This window comes from Dendrobates tinctorius, unplaced genomic scaffold, assembly GCF_039654945.1.
Source record: "Dendrobates tinctorius isolate UK_male_01 unplaced genomic scaffold, ASM3965494v1 ptg000120l, whole genome shotgun sequence".
Classification (NCBI taxonomy): domain Eukaryota; kingdom Metazoa; phylum Chordata; class Amphibia; order Anura; family Dendrobatidae; genus Dendrobates; species Dendrobates tinctorius.
This window is the reverse complement of record NW_027361788.1, coordinates 34,992,114-35,019,766: the sequence shown is the minus strand read 5'-3', so window position 1 is coordinate 35,019,766 and position 27,653 is coordinate 34,992,114. Positions and strand designations below refer to the sequence as shown.

At 48.0% G+C, this 27,653-nt stretch overlaps 1 protein-coding gene across 3 annotated transcripts in view; it reads left to right on the top strand.

Moving 5' to 3' along the window:
* The window catches only part of KCNT1 (potassium sodium-activated channel subfamily T member 1), a 275,208-nt gene that overhangs the window by 655 nt on the left and 246,900 nt on the right, over positions 1-27,653 (top strand). The window lies entirely within an intron of this gene.

Genomic DNA, 27,653 nt, shown 5'->3' with positions numbered 1-27,653 from the left:
GTAGCTAAAATAGTGCAATAGCCTGAAGATGGTAGCTAAAATAGTGCAATAGTCTGCAGGTGCCTGAAAATCAATGTGCACAAGGCAATGAAAACAGAGCAATAGTCTGCAAGAGTCCTCTGAGGGAATGATCTGCATCATCTATGTGGTAGATAACATCAAGCAATAGAGCAACAGAGTGATAGTCTGCAGGCATCTAAAGAAGTGATCGGGAGAATGATCTGCAAAATCAATAAGTATATAGAAGGTGGCAATGAAAACAGCAATAGTCTGAAAAAGTGATTTGCAGAATGTATCCGTACACAGGTAGGAGGTAGATAAAAGTGAGAATTAGAGCAATAATGCGACAGTCTGCAGGTTTTAAAGAACGTGTAGCAGAAAGGTGGCAGGTAACAGAGAGCAAAAGTGTGCAGATCACTGAATGACCTGTAGATTCAAAGGAAAGGTGATAACTAAAACAGTAATAGCCTGCAGAGGAGTGTGTGGAAGAAAGGTGGAAACTGATAAAACAGAACAACAGAGCACGAGAGCAATAGTCTGCAGAACCTACACAATATATTGTATGAGTGATGTATGGAAAATGCATTAATGTAGGCAAGAAGATCCTAGACAAAGCAGTGCAATCGTCTGCAGAAGAGTATGTGAACGAAAGGTGGAAAATAATTCAGTATCAATCAGTGTGGTGCATGAAAGTGGTAGATAACACAGAGCAATAATCTGCAGATCTGTAAAGTGAAATCTATCCACATAGATAGGCAATAGATAAAACCGAGCAATGGTCTTCAGTACCTAAAGAACATATTGTATGAGTGATGTATGGTGAATTTATTAATGGAGAGACAAAACAGAGCAATAGTCTGCAAATCTGTTGTTTGTACCAATGGGGTTGGGGGTGGAGTAATGCTCTGCAGATCTCAGCAGAGAGAGGAACAATATATCAGGAGTAATGCTCTGCAGGATTGCCAATATGTATTTGTAACATTTAGAGCAATGTTCTGCAGGTCTACTAGCTCTCCTTGTTGCAGGACTACAAATCCCTGCAAGCTGCAGATGGTGATAAAACTTGTCTGCAGGCAGCAGTCTGATATGTGGAAGCTGGTCAGTTGGGCAAGAATAAACTGTTATAAATGGACAAGGAATTTTTGTCATATTTTATTAAAACAGCGCCACCCCTGTCCTTAGGCTATGTCTGGCATTGCAGCTCATTCTCTTCGGACTCAACAGTGGAAAACAAAATGCTGCTACATAGTGACTGATAACCATTGAAAGACCAGGTTCACATTATCGTATTTTCGTTCCTATTTGTGTCCGTGAAGAAAAAAAGGACCGTATTTGGAGCAATATTACTCAGTGGGGCAATGCAGATGAGCGATTTATTTCATTGATTGAATCTGAGTGTGAAATATAATCGCAGCATGCACTAATTTGTTCCATAAATGGGACACTCACCCATTCAAGTCTATGGGTGCGCAAAAAAAAAAAACAATCGGATGCCGTACGGAGCCACAGTACAGAACCCGATATTTAAGGATACATTGTGATACATTGCAGTTCTGTATCATAGGAAACTGTAAATGGTCCAATAAATGGTTAATATCTGCTGTAAAAAAAACGGATGACAAGGGAGAAACAAATCGTCACTTTTCTGGATTAAATTCTGATTTTTTTTTCTATGCTCCTGTGAACCTACCCTAATAGTAATAAATACTGCCAAAACGTGGGAACCTCCGCTAAATAGTAATTAATGCTGCCAAATAGAGATCATCACTGCTCAGTAGTGTTAAGAATTATTCTAAATATTGATCGATATTGTTAAAAAGTGACAGCCACCGATAAATGGGGACTAATACTGCCAAATAGTCGCTGCTAATGTGATCTAGCGATACGTGCTGCTCAGTATCTGAGGAATTGGGGCACATCGTAACCACTGCTAAATAGAATTGCAATTGCTAAAGAAGTATGTTCATTGGATGAGATGATTGTTTTACCCGACTGACTGGAAAGAAATCTGCCAGGTTTAACATTTCTGTCCAATACTTTCTCATGTTCAGCGTGGTGTCACATCGGCAGACAGAGCAGATTGATATATATACGCTTATAGGAAAAGATCTAGTACAACTTACTAACTTCTTCAATTAAATCCTTGCTCATTCTGGGCTTAGGAGTCCAGTGGGCGGCCCTAGTCAGTGATTGACTGCTGACTCTAAGGCCTCTTTCACACATCAGGTTTTCGCCGTCAGGCGCGATCCGGCGCTTTTGACAGAAACCGGATCCGGCGAAATGCAATGCCGGATCCGGTTTCCCCCCCATTGACTTGCATTTGCGCCGGATCTCGCCGGATGGCCATGCGTTTCATCCGGTTTTCGCCGGATCCGGCAATGTGTCGCGATCCGGCGTCTGGAAAAAACGGCTACTGTAACGTTTTTTGTCTCCGGCGAAAAAGCCGGACACGCCGGATCCGGCACGTCCGGCTTTTTCACACAATGAAAGCCTATGAGCGCCGCAATGCGCCTGATCCGGGGAAAGCCGGATCCGGTGGCCGGATCCGGTTTTTTTGGTCTGAGCATGCTCAGTAGCTCTGCCCACTACAACCTGTCAAAGAAGGGCTGTAGGAACATGCTATATATAGTTTTCCAGTAGCCAATCCCGTTCGGAAGGCCACAAGGGTCAATTTTAAAAACCAGATCCGGCGTAATCCGTCGAAAAACGGCTAGAAAAATGGATGAACCGGATGAGACGGATCCGGTTTTGTCTGTCAAGAACAAGACGGATCCGGCAGAAAACCGGATCCGGCACATCAGGTTTTACAAAACATTTGCCGGATCTGGCATTCCGGCACGACGCCGGATCGCGCCTGACGCCGAAAACCTGATGTGTGAAAGTAGCCTTAGAATGGAATTAAATGGCCACATTTTAATCTCTTCCCATAAAACTATACATCATTCTGCTCAGCTCCTTCCGCTCTACAGTATTACAATGTGTCCAGCATATTCCAGGTGACAGTCTCACTTTAAACATGATACCCTCCACCCCCCAATTTCCAGGACTTGGATAAGTCATTTACCACCATTTTTTTTGCCTTGGTGTCTAAATATACTTTCTCGTAGGAGCTGATTGTTGCCGCCATGTATAAATATTATGTGGGTGGAGATTAGCGATTCTATAACTTTTACCTTTATGGGGGTAAAGTGGCTTTTTTTTTTTTAGGACGGGAGGAGATCCGCTAACACCTGCAGGATGTCAGAGTCAGCACATCAGCTGCAGAGGGGAATAGTACAGTCTGTGTTCACATGGGACAGCATCAAACAAAATTTGCAGACCACCTACGGGTACCCGAAATGCAGAATGAGGCGACTCAGCACACACAGGGACAGCAGATCTCAGTCTGCCCTGAAGGAAACACAAGATGTACTGAGTGATATGCAGATCCTCGCTGGTAACCCGTCCCGCGGCATCGGCGCGTATCATGCCAAAAACTGCTGGTCAGCAAAAAAAATACATCATCTCCGGGGAGAACGTGCAAGATTTGTCACTGAGCTCTGGAAATAATGAGACATTAACAGCTGAATGTGGGCAGAGGAGAGCGTGGAAGGACACAGGCAGTGTCAATGTGCACTAATGATCCAAACACTTCCACAGCCACCTACTATATCGTAAGGAGATAGTATCCGAGATGTGAAACCCTGCCAAGGCTTCATTCCCACAAGCTAGGATGTATATATATATACTGTACATATATATATACTGTATGCAATTGTGTAAAAAAGCGGTTGCCCTCTTCCTGAATTCCTATTCTTTTGCATGTTTGTCACACTTAAATGTTTCAGATCACCAAATAAACAAAGATAACACAAATAAACACAAAAAGCAGTTTATAAATGAAGGTTTTTATTATTAAGGGAAAAAGAAATCCAAACCTACAGAGCCCTGTGTGAAAAATTGATCGCCCCCTAAACCTAATAACTGGTTGGGCCACCCTTCGTATCAACAACAGCAATCTAGTGTTTGCGATAACTGGCAATGAGTCTTTTACAATGCTCTGGAGGAATTTTGGCCCACTCATCTTTGCAGAATTGTTGTAATTCAGCCACATTGGAGTGTTTCTGAGCATAAACTGTGTTTTTAAGTTCATACCACAGCATCTCAATCGGATTAAGGTCAGGACTTTGAATAGGCCACTCCAAAGTCTTAATTTTGTTTTTCTTAAGCCATTCAGAGGTGGACTTGCTGGTGTGTTTTGGATCATTGTCCTGCTGCATAACCCAAGTGCGCTTCAGCTTGACAGATGTAATGGGACATACACCTTCCAAAAAGTTCAAACACACTTTGGTGCAAAATTTATGAAAAACATAAAAAGTTCACGCTATAGTGATATTTTACCATTAAAGTAGGGCATTTAAATAAAAGTATGCAATGGTGATTTCCTCATTTTAAACAATTTATTAAAACCGAAGCCAACAACAGTAGTGGGTATACCCCCCAAAATGTCAATGTCTCAGTAATGCTGTTCACAAGTGAAGTTATTGTCTACTGAGGCATGGCGTCCTACTCTTCTTGAAGGGCGGCGATCAGGTCATTTAGAGTCTGGGGTACAGAGTTACCAGCCTGTGCACGGTGACTAAGCTGATCCTATAGGTTTTCTATAGGATTCAGATCTGGAGAAAGTCCAGGCATCTCCATTTGAGGTATCCCAAGCTCCATTGTGTGAATGTTGCGTTTCTGTGCATTCGGTGGTCACGTCAAAACGACACATCCGCATGTCCTGCAAACCCAATGTTAAAGATAGGTACGCAGGACGCATGCAGAAGTAGGCGGAGCTAAACGTAAGAAGTGCGGAAGTAGGCGTAGCTTAACGGAGGAAGTATGCTGCCCTCCACAGCTCAGCCGAACGCTAATGTGAAACCAGCCTAAGTCTAACACCCAAAGATTGTATACTAACAGAAAGGAGGGTGGTCGAGGCTTGATAAGTATCCAAGCCACCATCACGGATGAAACATGGAGCATCCAGGAATACATCAGAAAAATGGCACCAAAAGATAAGATGCTGAGAGAAAGCCTAAGGCAGCAACAACAACAGATCTGGAAGGAAGAACAGGAACATGAAGCGCCATGGCAAGACAAGCCGCTGCATGGGATGTACCACGGACATATAATGGAAGTGGCTGACATGGAGAAATCCTACCAATGGCTGGAGAAAGCTGGACTCCGAGACAGCACATAGGCACTAATCATAGCGGCACAAGAAAAAGGACTAAGTACCAGAGCCATAGAAGCAGGAATCTACCACACAAGACAAGACCCAAGGTGCAGCCTATGCAAAGAAACCTCAGAAACCATCCAACACATAGTGTCAGAATGCAAAATGCAAGCAGGAACAGCGTATACCGAACGCCACAACCAAGTAGCGGGAATTGTATGCTGGAACATCTGCACAGCATATGGGCTAAGTCCCCCTAAGATAAGGTGGGAGACCCCAGAGAAAGTGGTGGAGAATAAAAGGGCTAAAATCCTGTGGGACTTCAAGATCCAGACAGATAAGCAGGTGTTGGCTAACCAGCCAGACATTGTGATAGTAGACAAGGACCAGAAGACAGCAATGATAATAGATGTAGCAGTGCCAAGTGACAGCAACGTCAGAAAGAAGAAATATAAGAAGCTGGAGAAATACCAGGGCCTCCAAGGAAAACTGGAGAAGATGTGGAAGGTGAAGGCAACAGTGATTCCAGTGGTGATAGGAGCACTTGGAGCAGTGACCCCTAATTTGGAAGAATGGCTACAAAAAAAATCCGAGGAGCAACATCGGGGCTCTCTGTCCAGAAAAGTGCAATGCTGGGAACAACTAAGATCCTGCGCAGAACCCTCAAACTCCCAGGCCTCTGGTAGAGGACCCGAGAATGAGGAAGGACAACAAAGACAAGCCCCAGTGGGGGTGAAAAGGAAGTTTTTTTTATGATAAATTATACAAAGATATTGGGACCCAAGTCTTAAAGGGAACCTGTCAGCAGGTTTGTGCTCAGTAACCTACAGACAGTGTCAGGTCGGCGCCATTATACTGATTACAATGGATTCCTTGGTTGATGAAATCTGTCTTGTGGTTATTGTATAATCTGTATTCTCAGTTTTGAGTTAATGATATGCTCGTTCTCCGGAGCGGCCTTCATGTGATGCATTGATTATCTATTCATCTGTATGGCTTCTGACAGCTCACTGATCCCTCACTGACCTTACATAATGAATATGATATATATTGAAAAAAAAAAAACTACCTTCAGCAGGTGTGGCGCCCCTGAGGGTTCAGTCGCCACAGAGGTACTGCACCTCCTCCTGAGGTGTGGTACCCCACCATTCAGGTAAGGTGGAGACACCTGACCACACTCCAACACCTGCATCCCTCACAACATAGTAGTGTAGCAAAGCACCCTTGGTGGCTCCCTGCTTGGAACACGAAGCGTGCTGGGAGGCGGGTGGAGTTTAGTTTTGCACTCAAAAGAGCGGGAAGAGTGTAGGAATTAGTCAGATTGTCACCGGAGTCTGACGAGGTCAGTCTGTGAAAGGAGATCCCCGGAGTGGGATGATGAAGGAAATGCTGCAGCCGACCTCAGTGACCTGGGTCCGCTGGCACAGGAAAGGAATATTAATAGAAAGCCTGACTCTCCATAAGAAGGAAAGACTAGTACTGAACGTGAGGAGAAGAAGAGAACCAAGGATCAGGGCTAGAGGAGAACCCTTCCCAAGTTCTAAGCGCAAGGCCGGGGTCCGGTCCCCGAGGTTGTATGGATACTAATGGTCCTGCAGCAGACACCGGAGGAATAGAAGTTGTCACCACTTTATTCCCACACCAGACTTGGGGGCACAACAGCAACGTGTGTGAGCCGGGACTAGGTAGCAAGGAGTCCCCGAAGCAGGCTACAGCTGTCTGCCGTACAAGTAGAGTTCATAGGAACATCTGACAGGAGGAACTCCAGTGTAACTCAGTACTGTAAGGACTTCACTAAAGGTGCTAAGAGGGAGACGTTCAGAAAAGGCACATATGTTGGCGGACTGTTGGAAAGGACTAATTCATCTTGCCTGGAAGTTGGCTGAGCTCCTGACCCGGAGGACACGGCATGGATGCGGGCTTTGGTGCCACAACAAACTGTGAGTAAAGCTTTGGAACTACATGCCCCGGTGTCCTCCACTTATTCCTGTGTCAGCCTGCCCAGCACTGCTACATCCGCTGCGCCCGACACTACATCATCTAAGTGTCACTTCACCTACTCTGCCCTGGGACTACAGCCCTGCCTGTGGAGGGCTATAACATCATTGCTGCACCACACCATCTGTCCCAGAGGATCTGTCTGCAGCATCGGCTCAACATCCTCATTGCCGAACACCACAGGTGGCGTCACGACTCATTCATTCATAAACTCTAATCATCATAAGCACACTAAACATTCCCCCCTTTTACTGTACATTGGGCGCCCAGGGCCACGGGCTGGGTCCCAGCTGCCGTGACATCTCCCATTGAAGCTCATCGGACCCGGTACCGAATACCCCACAGCCCTGGGAGGGCGACCCACAGGCAGGCGCTGGCGCCTGCACTGCAGCATGATTGCATGTAAAATGTACATATAATTCTTTTATTTGATGCTATAAATAAATTCATTTAAAAAAAAACTGTCTCAAAATGGCGCCGGCCGCACCTGAGCAGTAACAGCAATTGGCGATCCGATAGATGCTGTATCACCAATAGATGCTACTGTGCAGGCTCGGCCAGCGCCATAATTTTTTTTCTCTAGCAAGATGGCGCCACCGGCGCCTGCCTGCTGAAGCTGTTTTTTTAATATATATCATATTCATTATGCAAACTAGGGGGCAGGTCGGTGACGGATCAGTGACTTGTCAGCAGCCTTCAGTATGAATACCTAATCAGAGCACCACATGAAGACCCCACAGGCTGCCCTGGAGCACGAGCATATCATTAACTCAAAACTGAAAATAAAGATTACACCCCCACCCCCGGCGGATTTCATCACCAGGTATCATTTTAATCAGTATAACAGCACCGACTTGACACTGTCTGTAGGTTACGCAGCACAATCCTGCTGACAGGTTCCCTTTAATGATTCATTTTAGGTTTTTCATTTAGTAAAATTGCCTCTGGTGCATAACATCTGGCCTCTCACCATACTATCTTCACTAATGTTTGTAGAGATGATCAAATCAAATTTGTATTGAATTTTAGGAAAGTCATAGATCCAAGTGAATTTGAACAATTTGTGTTCCAATTCGTGGAAATTGGCCCCCGAAAAATGCTTGTTACAATCTTCAGCCTCGTATAAAATATTATCTGTCAGAGAAGGATCTTGTGACCTCACATGCGACAGTGTGGGCTCTCCCACAATGGCTAGGCTACAGGAGGAACTAATATAGCCAGTATAAAAGCAGAGGCAGGGAATGCAGCAGACATTTTCTTTTAAACACTGAATACACAGAAGAACAGCTAGTGTGCTGTCCCATCTAAAGTTCTGATTATATGCTTTATATAGATTGTGTTATTTTTCATGCTGTGTAGTCTTGCATTTGGTCTGCTGCCACCTGCTGTCCTTTTTCTGTATAGCAGACTGCAGCTAATTATTTCTTGTACATGTGGGTCGCCCTCCCAGGGCTGTGGGGTACTCGGTACCGGGCCGGTGTCATGGGGGATGTGTCACAGCAGCGGTGACCCGGTCCATGGCCCTGGGCGCCCAAGTAATGGGGGAAGTTTGTAATGTAGTTTAAATGAAATGGAATAGTTTGTGACGCCAGCTGTGGTGTTCGGCAAGGGAGGTGTTAGGCCGACGCTGCATGCGGATCCTCTGAGGCTGGTGGTGTGTTGCAGCATAGATGGTGTAGCTCCCCACAGGTGAAGCTGTAGCCCAAGGGCCGTGTAGTTGCAATCGGTGAGGAGAGGCGCAGGCGGTGTAAGTGATGGTACCCAGATGTAGCGGTGCTGAGCGGGTTGGCGCAAGAATGAATGGAGGATGCCGGGGATTGTAGTTCCAAAGCTTTACTCACAGTCTGCGGTACACAAGGGTGCCTGCCTCCGGCATGTGTCCTCTGGATCAGAGACTCAGTCAACCTCCAGGCAAGATGGAACGCTCCCCTCCAACACTCCGCCAACATGTACCTTTCAGAATGACTCCTCTATAGCGCCTTAAAGTGTGAAGATCTCCAGTACCGTTGTACACTGGAGTTCCTCCTGTCTGATGTTCCCAAGAACTCTACTTGTACGGCAGACAGCTGTAGCCTGCTTCGGGGACTCCCTTCTCCTGAGTCCCGACTCTCTATCCAGTTGCTGTTGTGCCCCAAGTCTTAGATGGGAGTAGTGCATTTACAGCCAACTACTCCACCGGTGTCTGCTGCAGAACCATAAGTGTCCATACAACCTCGGGGACCAGGCCCCGGCCTTGCGCTGAGAACCTATAGGCAGGGTTCCTCTTCCAACCCACGTCCTCTCTGTTCTCCTTACTCCTTTGTTCCGTACTTGTCTTTCTCTCTCTTATGGAAGCTTAGGTTTCAGTTCTACGTCTTTCTCCTTCTTCCCCTATCCCGTGCCAGCTGGCTCAGATCACTGAGGCAGCTGCAGCACTCCTTCCTCCATCCCTTCTTCCAGGGATCCTCACTCCTGCTGAGTGACTTCCTACCCGACTGACCTTCTGTCAGACTGACCTCTCATCCTACACTTTCCCACTCTTTTATATATCTCAACTCCACCCACCTCCCAGCACATCCAGTGTTCCAAGCAGGGAACCACCAAAGGTGCTCTGCTACTCTCTAAGCACTGAGCCGCAATGTGGTTGTGCAGAACTACTATGTTGTGTGGGGTGCGGGTGTTGGAGCGTGGTCAGGAGCTCCCAACTTACCTGGATGGTGGGGCACTACACCTTAGGAGAAGGTGCAGTACCTCTGTGGTGACCAAGCCTCAGGGGCGCCACACATGCCTTCCACTTACTGGTTAGGCCTGTTTCACACATCCGTATTTTACCATCAGTCAAAATCCGCCGTTTTGCAAAAAAAACAGATCCGCCATTTTGCTTGGCGGATCCGTTTTTTCTCCCATTGAGTTGCATTACCGGCGGATCTTGACAGATGGCCATCCGTTGGATCCGTTTTTTTGCAGATCCGCCTAAATTTTGGCATCCGCCGACATGCCTGGACGGACAATGCAACGTTTTTTCGGGCGGCCGGATCCGCATTTTACATTGCGCATGCCCGGAGGATTTGCCTCGGCCGCAAATTTAACCCTAAACCCTGTTCTGGCGGCTGAAAAAAATTCTCTCTCTCTCGTGAAAGGCATCAGTTTTTTGACCACTTTGTTGCTCACACAACTTGCTGAATCATCTTGCTGTACCACCTGGGTTGTTACATCTGCATTTCTGGAGAAGTACTGCATTACAAATCATACGCTGTATGTCCAGATTTCCGATAAACAAGTCTGCACTTCACAATATCTGGTGTGTATCATCTCTCCGGACGCATGAACAGCAAAACAGCAACAATGGTCCTGTCTGCTCTGCATTGAGGAAACGGAAGGTAGGAATCTCTCCCAGACCCAATCAGCTACACCTCCATTCGCCTCATGTGGGGACAGAACACCTACTTTGCGAAGACATGATTGGGGAAGTTTGGTGGAAGAACATGAGCGGCCACACAGAGCATTGTGAACCCAGCCTCTAAAAACATAAGCGTCTGATCTTCTCAATGAGCCCACAAAAATTCCCAGAGACTCCTCCAAAATCTTGAGAACTCCTTCCCAGAAAAGCAGGAGTTGCTATGTCTGCAGAGAGTGGATAAACTGTTTTTATAAATGCTTGTATTTCACATACATTCACAATTCTTCTGCTGTTCTTCCTGGAAATGTATGAATAAATGGGTGTTATAATTTCCCTCACTGACATGGTTTGCCACTATACACACTGACACTGTCCAGTTGGTGCTGACATATCGTATTAACCAAAGACAGTCTGCTGTCACTTTATATATTTCCAGGAGGCATAACAGAGGAATGGCACTCAATTCCAAGAAAAGATGCTTCAGACTTGTTATACCAAGCATAGTAGAATAGAAATGTCAGGAGAAGGTCACTTGTAATACACAGATTAGGTGGGGTATGGGGTAAAGGGTTTGCGATGGGAAGAAGGGGGGGTAAAAGTCCATAACATGATCAGTCCAACATCTCATTCATTTGAGGACAGTAATATACACTGGTGACTCATTATTAGAGTATTAGATCTGCCACTAGCAGCTTGTTAATGGTTTCCAGGTAGAGTTTACAAATTAAAAAATGATAATTGCATATGCCATATCTCCAACCTAACTTCCGGCCTACTAAAAGCCATGGGACCCAGTAGCCAAAGGGACTTACCTCCCCAGGGGACACCAGTGCTGAGATCCCACTTCCAGCAGTAATAAATTAGACTCTTTTTGAATTTTGCAAATGCTGTCTAAGAGGTTCTGCAGCATCTGAGACCCTCTCTGCTCACAACGGGTAATCTGTATTACATTTTACAGCTAGTTTATAATGCATACTCGATGCTAATAATCTGGCGCTCTGATAGCTCTTTACCCCGGGACAGTTTTGCCCATTGTCGGCTTTGGCTGCACTCTTGTTTATGATTGAACACCTCTGCTTCTCCTGCTGAACGAAACATTATCCAGTTCCCTGCCATGGCAGGAGGCAGCAAATATCCCTGACAGTTGCACATTTTCTTAGTTTGGCAGATTTCCTTTAGTAAACAGACCCCCCTCGCTGGACACGCTTCCACGCTGGGCTTGTGGTGCAGATGGACAGAACCAGTCAGGAGCCGGACATCACAACTCCAATACTCGGCTTTGATCCTTAGGAAAACAATACAAAATAAGCTCGTGGTTCGGGCCCTGGAAAATGATAAGACAGGGAAACAAAATCCGGAAAGAAGTTGGAAAAAAAAGTTGGGTTTTAGGTATATTTTGCTTAAAGTTTTAAATTTACAGTTAGAGCAAGTTGTCCATATATCAACCTAACAAAGCTGGACCAATAGTCACTCATAAGATGACCCCCTGGGATATCAGAGGGCCCAGTACCTCCTCAGGGGCCACTACTCAATATCAGGACTTCTCTATCTTTAAGGAGCTATAGGTGATAAGGAAGATTTTTGTACTAATAAGGTCCATTTTCCTGGGTAAAGATTTAGTTTAACTGTAGCGACTGGGCCTTGTGGGCAAATTATGGGAAATAGGGTTTTCTAAATACATGAGGGGGGGCAAATAGCAAAGATCAATATAATGCACCTTCTCCCATTATTTTGTAACCCAGAACAGAAGGGCCTGATGTTTGCTCCTCTTTACCTCTTTCCATGACCTTGAAGCTACCTAGGAATGTAAGATAAAGTTGACCAATATGGTCGGATTTGGTGGACCATCATTTGGAAATCTTCTGTAAATAATCAATTGCAACAGAATAGTGGCAAAACTTGACGAGTGCTGGGGGGTCAGACCACAAACAAGCCTGAGAAATGGAGAGGAGGTGCTCATGCTCGGCCTCCTGTCTACTTATGGTCAATGGGACTCCCGGAAAGAGAACAAGTATAAGCGGCAGTTCCACTGACACTGAATGAACGGGAGGTCAAACATATGCAACTCTGAACCATTCTCTGCAAAACCCTGTTCTCTGGGTACCAGAGCCCCGTTATTGAGATCGCTGGTAGGCCCAGCAGTCAGACCTTCAGAAATTACCAAATTGTGCCTTATCTTATGGATAGGGTAAACTTTGCAATTTTGGGAATAACCCTTAAATTTCAAATCCTATTCTCTAAATATGTTAAGACCTCTTATTAGACCCCCTTATTTATATCAGACCTAGGTGACATGTTTTTCCAGCTCGGGGTAGGAAGGCAGGGTACAAATAGGGCGGCTCCCTGTAAAACCGGGTGAGTTGACATATCTGTGGATTACCACTAGCTATGCCATACAGTGCCCATATATCACCGCCCAATTAACAAACCAGAGAGCATCCCTTGTGGCGTCTTCTCATATGTTTGGGTCAGTAGGTGTGGGAGGGCTGCACAAGCGCGATTGGAGCCCCCTTTCATATTATAGGGGTGCATCCCATGTAAAGACGTGACCGCCACATTTTTGCTGTTTTTTGTATTGGTGCTGTGTGAAGGCGTTCGTCCCTGCGGTGTTTGGTTTTGTATGTTCGTCTGTGTGGGATTTTCTTGTATGGATGGTTCCTCCATGGAATAATTAATAGAGAATAGTTTCCATTCAGCTCTCGCCAATATTAGTGCCAGCCGCGATCCAGCAGATTGACTCACATTTACAAACATGGGATGATAAATAGATAATTCGGCTTGTGGCTGATCTCATCTCAGAGGTTTGTGGTCTCTCAATTGACTGCAGATGGAGTGGGCATCTGGGAGGGCACCGAGGAAAATTCTCATAGTTCTATCCCTGTAGATCTGGGAGTTTAATGCATCATTATGGGGCTCAATAAAACCATGTCACAATGTCTGTGTCAAGTCCAGTATAATGTTAATTATGATCTTTATGTTGGTATTAAGTGGGCACACAACTTTAGAGGAAAAGTCCAAATTCGCATCCACTTTTATATAACCAGGCCATCTAGAAGGGACAGACGAATAGCAGTTTGATTGTAAGATCAGATACATACGGGATTTGTTTGTAGTCTGTTACCATGGAGACACACTTTTTTATGCATATTTATGGCTTTTCTTACATACAGCAATGAGAAGTGCCTCACTCAGGGGCTGAGCCGATGCCATCCACAGTGGGACATGTTTGTAATGTACAGATGGCCTCTCCATACAACTGCCAGGATCAGAGAGACATCCAACTCCAACCATTTACCCCCTTAGATGCCACAACAAATAGTGATCAGGGCATCTCAGGGGGTTAGAGAATTGTTTTGTCCACTCATCGCTCCTCCAAGGACTTATTAGTAGCCAGAAGTTTAGAAATATTCCACAGGTTAGCCATCTTAGTTCACAAGTACACATTGTAGTCAGTGGTGATTTTCTGTTTATTTAACAGCTAACGTATGTAAAACATCTGTAAGGACCTTGGCAAACAGACCCCAGCATCTTAGTTTCCTAGATTTTTTTATTAGCTAGCTCTGGTCGCTACTGTTACAGGCAAATGCTGGCTGTGTAACTCAGCCGACATCCGTTGCGTTTGGTGCAGGCTCAGCTCCATGTACGTTCTACATTGGGAAGGGATTACTGGAAGTCTCTTGTCTTATCCATGCCTGCCCCAAAGGATCCTGAGCAGGGTTAGGCTAGGTTCACATTGCGTTAGGGCATCCGTTTAACGGATCCGTTTAACGGATGCGCTAACGCTGATGTCAATTTTGACATCTTTTGTGACCTAGTGCTAATGGTATGCGTTAACGCTAGGTAATGCTCAGGTACCATGCGCTACCTAGCGTTAGCCCATACAGTTCAATGCACAGCGAACGGGTCCATTCGCTGTGCGTTACTTCCAACGCACCCAAAAAAGCTGGAAGCAGCGTTCGAGGATGCGTCATGAATTAACGCATACTTGCTAATGCATGCCGATTTTGGCATGTGTTAGGATGCGCTACATTCATTGCGGGCAATGGCAGCGTTAACGGGTCCGTTACATAGCGTTAGTGCCACTATGTAACGGATCCGTCAGCGCATTGCCCCCTAACGCAATGTGAACCCAGCCTTAGATATAACAATGGGGCAGTTGCACAGGGGCCCAGTAGGTTAGGAGTTCAGTTTTATCTTTAGAGAAGTTTCAGGCTATTAATTAGATTCAAAAAAAGAGAAAAAAAATCCAGCTTCCAAAATTCCAATTTATTGTGAATAAAAGCAAGTCCAAAAGATCCAGTAAAATAGTCACATGGTTGTGAGTAACAAGCAACGCGTTTCAAACAGTATCTTGTTCTTTCTCAAAGTACTTTTTGTGTTCCATATTGTTGGCAGCAGATCAATCTCTGTACTGTCCAGCCATTTAACAGTGAATGTATATAGAAAGATAACACAGCTTACAACTGGTATCTGTTATAGCTTAGGATCTTAGCATATTGTCTGTCGGCTTGCAAAGTGAAAGTAAAATAATGTGCTCCAGTTACACACACACACAGTGAGCAGGAACTTCCTGTTTTCTTTTTTTTTTTTAATAGTGCTTTACTGGCAATATTACACTATTGCTGGAGACAGAAACTCATGAACTATTAACCAGTAGAAAATAGTAGTTGATGCAATATATACAATAATAAGTATTATTCCAACACACTCACTCAACAACTACTTATCCTGTTAGTCCATAGTTGCTCTGAATTCTTCAAATTTGACTTTGGAAGTGGCTTTGTCATAACATCAGCTATTATCTGGTCAGTCTCGCAATAAACAAACTAAATTATGCCATGTTCTCTCAAATCATGCAGGTGATGATGTTTAACGTCAATGTGGTTCTCATATTGATCTTCTCACTGCTTGCAAGTTTAATGCATCCTTGGTTGCCTTCATAAATCACCATCAGTTGAGTTGATAGCTTACCAAAATCGCCTAACATTTGGTTTAACTACATGACCTCTTGAATTGCGTTGGCTGTAGACACATACTCTGCTTCTGTAGATGGCAAGGTTACAGACACCTTGTTTTCTGCTAAACCAAGAAGCTGAACCTTCTCCAACTCAAACATTCGATTTATCGCTGGCCATTCTGCATCAACATAGCCTGCATCAACATAGCCTATGAGTTTTAGATCTTTTGTTGCAGAAATCCTTACATTAATATCTTAAATCTCTTTCAAATATTAAAAAACTCTCTTCACGGCATTCCAGTCCTTTTTGGAGCTGGTTTTCCACACATCTGCAGAGAATTCCAATTGTTCCTGCGTTATCCGGACAAGTCATAGTTGCTATATATACACAAGTGTCCCCACTGCCTGTCTGTATTTCTCATTGTTAAGTAATTGATCATCTTCTTCCAACTTTAAGTAGCATGATTCCATTGGGGTTAATATACCTTTGGCTTCTGACATTCCAAACTTCCATCTTCTTCTCTTTGGACCTGGATTCCTACATAATGTCACATTTCCAAGGTCTTTATTTTCAAAATGCTGATTCAGAATTTGTCATTTTAGCAGTTTCCTCTTGATAAACCATAATCACATCACCCCCATATAAAAGAATATACATCCACTTTCTGTCTGTATTTTTTGTTTACGAACATGGATCTGCTTGTCCTCTTTTGAATCATTTTTCCAATAAGACTTTGTTAATTTTGGTGCTCCATGCTCTTCTGACCATAGACAGATTTTTGCAATTTGCAAATGAGATTCTCTTCACTTTCTTTGATCTAGCCCTCAGGTTCAGTCTGCTGTCATATTCAACAGATCAGGAGGACTTATTATAAGTGAAGGGAGGACTTCACACTAGCCTGACAGCAGATGGCGATAGTGTGAAGTTATATGTTTGCTGTATTGTGGGGAGGGAAGCTCTCTTGTTGTTTAGTTTTACTTTCGCTTTTGACTATATTATGCCAGCAGCACAGGCTGTGTGCTTCTGAATTCTTATCTCATGTTTACCCATAAGAAGTAAATGCTGTTTACTCAAGATAACTTGCTCAGTAAAGTTCTCTCATGTGTACCGGTGAATTCTCAAAAGATACACTCTGCTACAGTTTTTGCTCAGATGGAAAGAGTCAATCCAAGAACCAAGGATATTGATGTTTGAAGTATCATTTCTTGAGAGATCGTCAGGAACAAGGAGTCTTGAAGTTAGAATATTATCCTACTGAAGAAATGACAGCAGGCATCTTCACGAAGGCGTTGAATGCCGATAAACACCAGAGACTAATAAAAAAGTTGGGTTTGATTGAATAAGTCCTTACTGTTGAGAAAGGGTGTTGGCATATGCAACAGAAATGGACTTATTGCTTATGTAAAGGAAGAATTTACACTAGCCTGACAGCAGATGGCGATAGTATGAAGTTAAATGTTTTCTGCATTGTGGGGACGCTGCCCGTGAACTGACATCAGGCGATCACGCCTGCGTGTTGTGGAGGCCCCAGATCCTGCCCCGCAGTGTGAATACATCAGAACACACACACTGCAGGGCGGGATCTGGGGCCTCCACAACACGCAGGCGTGATCGCCTGATGTCAGTTCATGGGCAGCGCGTACCGCACATTCCCGAGAACTGTATTCACAGAGCAGGTGCTGGCATAGGAGGCGGGGCACAGACGGCAGAGCAGGGGCATGATGGACGGCTATGGGAGGCGTGGCCCAGACGGCAGAGCAGGGGCATGATGGACGGCTATGGGAGGCAGGGCACAGGCAGCAGAGCAGAGGCATGATGGATGGCTATGGGAGGCAGGGCCCAGACGGCAGAGCAGGGGCATGATGGACGGCTATGGGAGGTGGGGCACAGACAGCAGCACAGGGTCATTATGGACGGCTATGGGAGGCGGGGCCCAGACGCTACAGAGACATGATTGACGGCGCAGAGGCGGCTGTTTCATACCTATGGGACGCATTACAGGTATGAGGACCTATTTATAAAAGTTAATATTTCAGCATTACTGGGGGTCAGAAATGGAAGAGCCACCTTCACAGAATGCAGCCTTAGTGCTGCTGAAGGTGGCTCTTTCAGGGCCGCCATCAGGGCATTACTGCCCTTACTACTGTATGGGGCCCCATGAACAGTAGCAAAAAGAGGGGCCCAGATACGCTGGCAGCCCGGGCCCTCCTCTCTTGATACTGCTGTTTGGGCTACAGGTGCAATAGTTCATGGCCGCTGCAAGCCAGATACATAACAACACTGCAGTGAATTAAAGATACACCTACAGTGTTGTTAGTGAATTCAGTGGCCAGAAATCAGTGCTGTACCTTTAAAGCAGCAGCAGGACCAAGTGCATCATGGTCCTGACGCAGGTCAGGTGACACTGCGCGCTCTTCTTCATTCTGGAGCAGAGCAGAGCAGCAACATGTCACGTTTCTGGGAGGCAGAAGATGCTGAAATCGGCAGAGGAGGCGGGCAGTGTGTGAGGACTTGCAGGAAGTTGCAGAGGGGAGTGAGGTGAGGAGATGGCAATCTGCTGATGTGAGTGAGAAGTTGGGAATCTGCTGAGGAGAGGAGATGGGAGGCTGCTGAGGAGAGGAGATGGGAGGCTGCTGACGTGTGGAGATGGGAGGCTGCTGAGGAGAGGAGATGGGAGGCTGCTGAGGAGAGGAGATGGGAGGCTGCTGAGGAGAGGAGATGGGAGGCTGCTGAGGTGAGGAGATGGGAGGCTGCTGAGGTGAGGAGATGGGAGGCTGCTGGGATGAGGAGATGGGAGGCTGCTGTGGAGATGGGAGGCTGCTGAGGTGTGGAGATGGGAGGCTGCTGTGGAGATGGGAGGCTGCTGAGGAGATGGGAGGCTGGTGAGGAGATGGGAGGCCGCTGAGGAGATGGGAGGCTGCTGAGGTGAGGAGATGGGATGCTGCTGGGGTGAGGAGATGGGAGGCTGCTGGGGTGAGGAGATGGGAGGCTGCTGGGGTGAGGAGATGGGAGGCTGCTGAGGTGTGGAGATGGGAGGCTGCTGAGGAGAGGAGATGGGAGGCTGCTGAGGTGAGGAGATGGGAGGCTGGGAGGCTGCTGAGGTGAGGAGATGGGAGGCTGCTGAGGTGAGGAGATGGGAGGCAGCTGAGGTGTGGAGATGCGAGGCTGCTGAGGAGATGGGAGGCTGCTGAGATGTGGAGATGGGAGGCTGCTGAGGTGTGGAGATGGGAGGCTGCTGTGGAGATGGGAGGCTGCTGAGGAGATGGGAGGCTGCTGAGGAGAGGAGATGGGAGGCTGCTGAGGTGAGGAGATGGGAGGCTGCTGAGGTGAGGAGATGTCAGGCTGCTGAGGTGAGGAGATGGGAGGCAGCTGAGGTGTGGAGATGGGAGGCTGCTGAGGAGATGGGAGGCTGCTGAGGAGATGGGAGGCTGCTGAGGAGATGGGAGGCTGCTGAGGTGAGGAGATGGGAGGCTGCTGAGGAGATGGGAGGCTGCTGAGGTGAGGAGATGGGAGGCTGCTGGGGTGAGGAGATGGGAGGCTGCTGGGGTGAGGAGATGGGAGGCTGCTGGGGTGAGGAGATGGGAGGCTGCTGAGGTGTGGAGATGGGAGGCTGCTGAGGAGAGGAGATGGGAGGCTGCTGAGGAGAGGAGATGGGAGGCTGCTGAGGAGAGGAGATGGGAGGCTGCTGAGGTGAGGAAATGGGAGGCTGCTGAGGTGAGGAGATGGGAGGCTGCTGAGGTGAGGAGATGGGAGGCTGCTGAGGTGAGGAGATGGGAGGCTGCTGAGGTGAGGAGATGGGAGGCTGCTGAGGTGAGGAGATGGGAGGCAGCTGAGGTGTGGAGATAGGAGGCTGCTGAGGAGATGGGAGGCTGCTGAGGTGTGGAGATGGGAGGCTGCTGTGGAGATGGGAGGCTGCTGAGGAGATGGGAGGCTGCTGAGGAGATGGGAGGCTGCTGAGGAGATGGGAGGCTGCTGAGGAGATGGGAGGCTGCTGAGGAGATGGGAGGCTGCTGAGGTGAGGAGATGGGAGGCTGCTGAGGAGATGGGAGGCTGCTGAGGTGAGGAGATGGGAGGCTGCTGGGGTGAGGAGATGGGAGGCTGCTGGGGTGAGGAGATGGGAGGCTGCTGGGGTGAGGAGATGGGAGGCTGCTGAGGTGTGGAGATGGGAGGCTGCTGAGGAGAGGAGATGGGAGGCTGCTGAGGAGAGGAGATGGGAGGCTGCTGAGGAGAGGAGATGGGAGGCTGCTGAGGTGAGGAAATGGGAGGCTGCTGAGGTGAGGAGATGGGAGGCTGATGAGGTGAGGAGATGGGAGGCTGCTGAGGTGAGGAGATGGGAGGCTGCTGAGGTGAGGAGATGGGAGGCAGCTGAGGTGTGGAGATAGGAGGCTGCTGAGGAGATGGGAGGCTGCTGAGGTGTGGAGATGGGAGGCTGCTGTGGAGATGGGAGGCTGCTGAGGAGATGGGAGGCTGCTGAGGAGATGGGAGGCTGCTGAGGAGATGGGAGGCTGCTGTGGTGAGGTGATGGGAGGCTGCTGAGGTGAGGAGATGGGAGGCTGCTGGGGTGAGGAGATGGGAGGCTGCTGGGGTGAGGAGATGGGAGGCTGCTGGGGTGAGGAGATGGGAGGCTGCTGAGGTGTGGAGATGGGAGGCTGCTGAGGTGTGGAGATGGGAGGCTGCTGAGGTGTGGAGATGGGAGGCTGCTGAGGTGTGGAGATGGGAGGCTGCTGAGGAGAGATGGGAGGCTGCTGGGGTGAGGAGATGGGAGGCAGCTGAGGTGTGGAGATAGGAGGCTGCTGAGGAGATGGGAGGCTGCTGAGGTGTGGAGATGGGAGGCTGCTGTGGAGATGGGAGGCTGCTGAGGAGATGGGAGGCTGCTGAGGAGATGGGAGGCTGCTGTGGTGAGGTGATGGGAGGCTGCTGAGGTGAGGAGATGGGAGGCTGCTGGGGTGAGGAGATGGGAGGCTGCTGGGGTGAGGAGATGGGAGGCTGCTGGGGTGAGGAGATGGGAGGCTGCTGAGGAGAGATGGGAGGCTGCTGAGGTGAGGAGATGGGAGGCTGCTGAGGAGAGGAGATGGGAGGCTGCTGAGGTGAGGAGATGGGAGGCTGCTGAGGTGAGGAGATGGGAGGCTGCTGAGGTGTGGAGATGGGAGGCTGCTGAGGTGTGGAGATGGGAGGCTGCTGAGGTGTGGAGATGGGAGGCTGCTGAGGAGAGATGGGAGGCTGCTGAGGTGAGGAGATGGGAGGCTGCTGAGGTGAGGAGATGGGAGGCTGCTGAGGTGAGGAGATGGGAGGCTGCTGAGGTGAGGAGATGGGAGGCTGCTGAGGTGTGGAGATGGGAGGCTGCTGAGGTGTGGAGATGGGAGGCTGCTGAGGTGTGGAGATGGGAGGCTACTGAGGAGATGGGAGGCTGCTGACGTGTGGAGATGGGAGGCTGCTGACGTGCGGAGATGGGAGGCTGCTGAAACGACCAAAAAAATTCTAGAATTCCACTTTTTTCAATTTCACCGCACTTTGAATTTTTTTCCCATTTTCCAGTACGCTATTTGGTAAAGCCAATCATGTCATTCAAAAGTACAACTTGTCCTGCAAAAAACAAGCCCTCACACGGCCATATTGATGGAAAAATAAAAAGTGGGTATATATGATTGGGAAACCTCTTTATTTGGGAAATTGTCCTGCGCTCGCACTGCGGTGCATGGACTGGGCGCCGATCTCCTGGCCTGCATCCTCATACATGCTGTGAGGCTGCTGAGTTCTAGTCAGGAGACCCGCGGCCCGTCCATGCACTGCGGTCCGAGCGCAGATCGATATCCACCGACAGCTTCATACATGTACAGAAAACAATACAATAATCTACAATCAGAAATACAGATTATAAAAAAAGTCACAATCTGGTTTCAATTATTTTTAAAAAAAAGTATGTGACTCATTTCCTTAAAGAAAAAGAAAAATCTACCTAAACAGAGTATTGGGTATTTTAACAAATGATTAATAAGTTACAGTAGAGTAGAGCTCATCCAAAAGAGTCTACCTTGTTGTGGTGGCGGCTTAAAATTCTTTTGGCCAGAACAAAAGCTGCTGGCTATATGTATGATCTGGGAAATGTTAATGTGTGATTGGTGAGGACGTGGTGCAGAAGTGGAGTTTTTCCAAGAGTGGGTAGTGGGACTCTGGAAGATTTGAGGGGTGGAGGCACGGCTGGGGTGGAGCCTGGACGGAGTCTCAAGGGGGCCCAAACATTTTTACAGTATGGGGCCCTGAAATTCCTAATGGCTGCCCTGGGCTCTTTTTGTTAAAAACGCCCGGGGGGGGGGGGGGGGGGGTGATAGGTTCCCTTTAAAAACTATCCCCAGACATTTTAGAGCAGCTCACAATTGTGATACTAGGGGATTTATGGTCAGGGGGTATAGACACTGTTCACACTGGGATAAGGGGTGGTCATAACATCAAGCAGCTCCTGGCCAGGTGTGAGCTTAAATGGATTGTTACTCTGGGGACCATGAAACCGGAGAGGTTGAACAAGTCCCTAAATTTTACTCGTTTTCTATAACAAGATTCCCTTAGTCATGCCAAAAGATATAATCCCTCCTGCTGTAGTTTTTAACATATTTTTTTAACTTATTTTTTATGTTTATTTGCATGTTTATATGATGTTTCTTTTTCACAGTTGTTTGTACTTTAATTGGTTTTCCCATAAACCTTCTGATCCCATCTTCTCTTCCGGCATGATTTAATGGAAAACACAATTATTACGATATCCCGGTCATTAAGAACTATTGCCTGAACTTGCGTTTTTTTATAAAAAGGAAAAAGAGGAGAGCAAAAAAACTAAAAAACAAAATAACGTCAATATTGGTGTGATGTTAATTTTGTATAAGATATCCTCCACTTATAAGAAATCTTCTCTACTCACTGTAAGTAATGAAAATTTATTTGAGATTTATGTCCTCAGTAAGGTTGTTGTGCGCATGTGCTCAGCTGCTCCCCGTTTCCGCCCCGGCACTACCGCGTCCTCAACACACAACGGGGAGCCATGGCAACCGCCTGGTTTCCACTCGCATACGTTTGGATGCTGGAGAGGAATCCGATGAAGTGACTTTCACGTGACCAGTTACCTGGGATACAAAGGGTCCTGTTTGAGAGTATCATAGCACTTCCCCTTGAGAAAGCATGGTGTACTGAAGAAGCGAAACGCTCGTCAAGGTTGTTAAATGTCTGTGTGATTTGCCCAAACATCTATTCATCTAGGTATAATCCATTTGTACACTGCTGAATATGTGCAATAACTTTGCTTATAATATGTCTGACTCTCATAGTGATTGACTGTGTAAATATGCCTCTGTATACTATTGTTACTAAAGATCTCTGATTGATGTTGCACATGTGGTTAATATTTAATTAGAGGCATTATTTCACATATGTTTAAAATCTTTATGGCACATCTTGCCTTTGTAATCATAGTACCTAACTGTGGGTCCCGCTGTCTTCCTTAACATCCCCACTCTTCACCCGCCGTCCCTTTCTATCCCTCCGCAGCCACGCTCTACATCCATGTCCCGGTGTCCCTCCACAGCGGGCTCTCTTCTTCCACAGCCTCGGTCTCTTCGTCCACAGCCCTGCTCTCCCGCTCTCTCCCTCCACAGCCCCGTTCTCTTCCTTCACAGCCCTGCTCTCCCCGTCCATAGCCCCGTTCTCTTCCTTCACAGCCCTGCTCTCCCCGTCCACAGCCCCGTTCTCTTCCTTCACAGCCCTGCTCTTCCGCTCGCCATCCACAGTCCCGTTCTCTTCCTTCACAGCCTTGCTCTCCCGCTCTCTCCGTCCACAGCCCCGTTCTCTTCCTTCACAGCCCTGCTCTCCCCGTCCACAACCCCGTTCTCTTCCTTCACAGCCTTGCTCTCCCGCTCTCCGTCCACAGCCCCGTTCTCTTCCTTCACAGCCCTGCTCTCCCCGTCCACATCCCCGTTCTCTTCCTTCACAGCCCTGCTCTTCCGCTCGCCATCCACAGTCCCGTTCTCTTCCTTCACAGCCCTGCTCTCCCGCTCTCTCCGTCCACAGCCCCGTTCTCTTCCTTCACAGCCCTGCTCTCCCCGTCCACAACCCCGTTCTCTTCCTTCACAGCCTTGCTCTCCCGCTCTCCGTCCACAGCCCCGTTCTCTTCCTTCACAGCCCTGCTCTCCCCGTCCACATCCCCGTTCTCTTCCTTCACAGCCCTGCTCTCCCGCTCTCTCCGTCCACAGCCCCGTTCTCTTCCTTCACAGCCCTGCTCTCCCGCTCTCCGTCCACAGCCCCGTTCTCTTCCTTCACAGCCCTGCTCTCCCCGTCCACATCCCCGTTCTCTTCCTTCACAGCCCTGCTCTCCCACTCTCTCCGTCCACAGCCCCGTTCTCTTCCTTCACAGCCCTGCTCTCCCCGTCCACAACCCCGTTCTCTTCCTTCACAGCCTTGCTCTCCCGCTCTCCGTCCACAGCCCCGTTCTCTTCCTTCACAGCCCTGCTCTCCCCGTCCACATCCTCGTTCTCTTCCTTCACAGCCCTGCTCTCCCGCTCTCTCCGTCCACAGCCCCGTTCTCTTCCTTCACAGCCTTGCTCTCCCGCTCTCCGTCCACAGCCCCATTCTCTTCCTTCACAGCCCTGCTCTCCCCGTCCACATCCCCGTTCTCTTCCTTCACAGCCCTGCTCTCCCACTCTCTCCGTCCACAGCCCCGTTCTCTTCCTTCACAGCCCTGCTCTCCCCGTCCACAACCCCGTTCTCTTCCTTCACAGCCCTGCTCTCCCCGTCCACAACCCCGTTCTCTTCCTTCACAGCCTTGCTCTCCCGCTCTCCGTCCACAGCCCCGTTCTCTTCCTTCACAGCCCTGCTCTCCCCGTCCACATCCTCGTTCTCTTCCTTCACAGCCCTGCTCTCCCGCTCTCTCCGTCCACAGCCCCGTTCTCTTCCTTCACAGCCTTGCTCTCCCGCTCTCCGTCCACAGCCCCATTCTCTTCCTTCACAGCCCTGCTCTCCCCGTCCACATCCCCGTTCTCTTCCTTCACAGCCCTGCTCTCCCGCTCTCTCCGTCCACAGCCCCGTTCTCTTCCTTCCTCCACAGCCCCGCTCTCCATGTACCACACGCGGTGACGCCGGGACCAGGAGAGAGAGGTGCGCAGATTGTTCGTTCGGCCGGAGTGGGCGGAGCTAGAGCTGAGCTGCAGCGCATGTGATTGGGCGGCCTGTGGTGGGCGTGGCCTAGCGTGGGCAGAGCTTGCCAGAGTGGGCAGAGCTAGAGCGTAGCTGCAGAGCATGTGATTGGGCAGCCTGCGGGGGCGTGGCCTAGCACTGTAGTAGGCCGCAGTAGAAGCCGGGGACTAAAGTTAGGCCGGGAAGCTGCAATGGAGAGGGGGGACAGCGCAGTTGGCGATGGGGAGCGCCGACTGAGCCGGGTCAGGGCTGGGAGGGTGCCGGCACTATTCGGCCCCTGTCCTGAAGACTGTCTTGCTCACAGCCCCGCTCTCCATGCACTGTCCTGCTGTATCCGTCCTCAGCCCTGCTCTCCAACCGCGTCCCACTCTGCTGCTTTGTGATTGGTTGGTGTCCCACTCTGCCTGTTCGTGATTGGTTGGTGATACACACACACACACATTCAGATTTATATATAGAGATACACTGTTGGGCATCACTACTGTGTGTCCTGATTTGCACTTTTCATAAATGTTATGTCATTTAGTGTCCAATTGTGTTAATAAAATTTTGTACTTTTTTAAAACATAAACACTCATTTGTTCTCTTTTTTCTATTATGCTATTCCTGGAGTGTTTTTACTTTGTGACCAAGTGAACTTGTACTTCGCTCACAAGCTATTATGAGACTGGGTTTCTGTTTAACTAAAAGGATCGTGGTGGGAAAAAAGTATTGCGACCTACCAACGGAGGAGATAACATCACTCAGGTTGCTACCTTCCAAGCAACCTGCTGGCTCCTTTGCTTTCCGGGGGCTGTTTCGAGTTACATATTACATATTGAGGGGCAGTTATCTACAAAAGCAGCTAGCTGGGTGACAGTTAGAAGGCGGGGTAGAGGGAAGAGCACCAGGGAGGCTAGTCCTGATCTGGCACACCCCAATAAGTTTTCTAAGTTGGCAGATGAGGGGAGTGTCAGCGCAGGGGTAGCACTGCTGCAGCGCGCTGGTAACTAACGTACACAGCGACGCGCCCGCTCGGCGTCAATGGTGCTGATTGCTGGCGAAGCTGCCTGTTTGACAGCTTACCAGCAATCATGTAATGACACACCAGCGATCCTGACAAGTTGATATCGTTGTCGGGATCGCTGGTGAGTCGCTATGTGTGACGGGGCCCATAGAGTTGGCAACCACAGGGGGTCCATCGTAGACCCAAGTAAGGTGAGGCCAGTGATAATGTAACGCTTCTGCCAGAAGCAAGATGGTGCACGACGAGATGGATGGGAAGTGGGGCTTTGTCATTAGGGAAAGATTGAAGAGTAGCACCCATGACATTTGGCCTGCACAACCCTAAGATCCCTAGCATCCCTAGATGCATTTTTTCACCCCATGCAGCAATCACGTTCCTATCCCTGTCTTACCCTGAGAACGATCAAACCTGACTAATGCGTAGGGCGGCAGGAACGCTAGTCCTGCTCTGACTTAAAGACATAAAGGGAAATAGGCAAGGAAAAAAGAAACAGCAATCAATCGACGCTCTCCCAGGCTACAGAAAGGAGAAGCAAACCAAATAGGAGATAAAGTAATGGAAGACACTCAAATAAACTTCCAAACAGATATTTCCAGAGATGACTCCAAGACAACCTCTCTTCACACCTCCAGCACCAAAACATATAGCAAGCTATCACTGGCAACTACTGAAGCTAAGAGATGAATATTTATAACAGAGGAGAGTGGAGAATTCAGAACAGCTGAGATAACTCAGGATGGACAGCTCTAGGAGACAAACCAAATTGTCTAACCCTTGCAACTACAGAGCAAGAGAAATCTGCAAAGCTAACTGGAAGGCAAGGCAGATCTAACCAGTGCAGTTGTATGTGTAGCTAAAGTCAGGATCTTCTGACCCCTCTTGTCACAGGGATACCACGACAGAGTGGGGTAAGACGATCATATCATCTGGTTATACATCTACAGTGGGGAAAAAAGTATTTAGCCAGCCACCAATTGTGCAAGTTCTCCCACTTAAAAAGATGACAGAGGTCTGTAATTGACATCATAGGTTAGACCACAACTATGAGAGTCAAAATGTGAAAACAAAATCCATAAAATCACCTTGTCTGATTTGGCAAGATATATTTTTCAAATTATGGTTGAAAATTAGTATTTTGTCATTAACAAAAGTTCATTTCAATATTTTGTTATATATCCTTTGTTGGCAACGACAGAGGTCAAACGTTTTCTGTAAGTCTTCACAAGGTTGGCACACACTATTGGTGGTATGTTGCCCCATTCCTCCATGCTGATCTCCTCTAGAGCAGTGATGTTTTGGGCCTGTCGCTGGGCAACATGGATTTTCAAATCCCTCCAAAGGTTTTCTATGGGGTTGAGATCTGGAGACTGGCTAGGCCACTCCATGACCTTCATATGCTTCTTGCGAAGCCACTCCTTTGTTGCCCTGGCGGTGTGCTTGGGATCATAATCATGCTGAAAGACCCATCCACGTTTCATGTTCAATGCCCTTGCTGATGAATGGATGTTTGCACTCAAAATCTCACGATACATGGCCCTATTCATTCTTTCATGTACACGGATAAGTCATCCTGGTCCCTTTGCAGAGTAACCACCACAAAGCATGACATTGCCACCCCCATGCTTCACAGTAGGTATGGTGTTCTTTGGATGCAACTCAGCATTCTGTCTCCTCCAAACACGACGAGTTTTGCTTCTACCAAACAGTTCTTCTTTGGTTTCATCAGACCATATGACATTCTCCCAATACTCTTCTGAATAATCCATATGCTCTCTAGCAAACTTCAGACGGGCCTGGACATGTACTTGCTTAAGTAGGGGGACATGTCTGGCACTGCAGGATCTGAGTCCCTGGTGGCATAGTGTGTTACTTTTGGTAGCCGTTGTTACGGTGGTCCCAGCTCTATTCAGGTCATTCACTAGGTCCCCCTGTGTGGTT